Raw genomic sequence first — 1,780 nt, 5'->3', positions numbered from 1 at the left:
CGTCTGCTTGCAGCAGTGCACAGCCGATGGCAAAGTCCGAAGCGTAACAGACGACGCTAAAAGGACGATAAGGGATGGCAGTGCCAGTATTGGTGCATGCAGGAGGCTATCTTAGACCCCGTCACAAGCCTCCTGACGTTCGGTGTTCCAACACCATTCCGCATCCTTTTTAAGGAGATTGGATAATGACCGGACCATTTCTGCATAGTTTACGCAGTACTTGTGCAGGTAATTGGCAAGACCAAGCCACTTACGCAAATCCTTCTGGTTCTTTGGAACCGGCCAATCTACAACGGCCTTGGCCTTAGCGGGATCCGCTCGAAGGCCACGCTTCCCAATGAAGCACCCTAAAAGGGAAAAAAAATTCTGCGCCAAAGATGCACCTGTCTGCATTGGCATACAGTTTGTTAGTGCGCATGCACTCAAGCACCACTCTTGGATGAACGATGTGGTTCTCCTTACCCGTCCTCTCGTGCTCCGCACGACTGTGAACAAAAATCTCGTCAAAAAATGTATGTGCATACGACCTGTGGGGCCTGAACAACTGCGTCACAAGACGATTAAACGTTGCTGGCGCATTTGGCAGCCCTTGGGGCATCACCAGCCACTCCCAGAGCATGCCGCACGGAGTGCTTACACGCTGTCAGCTGAATATCAGTCGCTCTCATGAGTAATTGGTAGTATCCATCTACCAAATCGAGTCCACTGTACTTCATACATCCCACAATGTTGTTCTGAAGAACATCCTTTCTAGGATTTGGCGCTTATGCCGGAATGGTGGCAGCGTTGAGCTTATTGTAAGTATGAACGATACACCACTTGCCGTTTGGCTTTCGAACACAAACGTGGGTAGACTTGCTCTCACGCACCATTCCTGTGTCGTGCTTCGCACGTAAAAGGCGTCGCTCCTTGGGCAGGGGCCATTGGCGTGTTACGCAGCATTTGGTTCCCGGAACCTGGTCGATCTCATGACGCACACCTCGGTCCGGAGGTGTGACCGAAGGCGGCTCTTTGGAGACGACGTCTTGAAATTCCATTACCAAAGGATAGTGGATAGAACTGATCCAAGGTATTTCGTAGGATCGACGATCCACTCCGTGCGTTCAGCACTCTCTTGGTGTATTCCAAGACAGATTCATCCAGCTGATGAGATTATCTCCTCGTCCGGTCGTACAATGACCACTTCGGCCAAATGGCCTGCCTTCAAGGCACTGCCGAACTCTTCAAGGGACATCTCGTCCAGCTCAAGAAGGACATCTACTGCAGGCATAGCCTCGAGGCGGACGTCGCCATCTTCCTCCCCTGTCATGCCGTTGACGAGGGTGTATAACTGTGCACCGTCGTCTACGGTAGACACACACTGGATCAGGGTCGACGTCTAGCGTCTTGCAGCCAGCATATGGCGTCGCCGTCGCCTCTGTACAGAGATTCTATTTCTTGGTGAGACCAGGGTGAACACGCGCTCCGCGTCGTCTGGTGTCATTCTCACTTTCCGCTCCTTTGGAGCTCCGATGTTATCTAGAACATCCGACGAAGGACTGCTAACCCCGCAGTTTCGTCCAGTGGATAACGTGCCACTCAGCGTGCATCTGAAGGGCCGTGCCCAAGATGCCTCGAACTCTGTCCGACCACGCCATCAATGGCATGCAGCGACTGCTTCGCAACGAGAGCAGTGCTCAGTGGTTTTTGTGCCACTCCACGCGAATCACGAGGGCCTCGACCTCAATGCCTCGGCCCTTGGCCGACCATGTCACGCATGACATGCAGCGACTGCTTTAAA

This window comes from Plasmopara halstedii (assembly GCF_900000015.1).
Source record: "Plasmopara halstedii genome assembly, contig: Scaffold_2061, whole genome shotgun sequence".
Taxonomy (NCBI): domain Eukaryota; phylum Oomycota; class Peronosporomycetes; order Peronosporales; family Peronosporaceae; genus Plasmopara; species Plasmopara halstedii.
The sequence above is the reverse complement of the archived record's forward strand: the minus strand, read 5'-3'. Positions refer to the sequence as shown.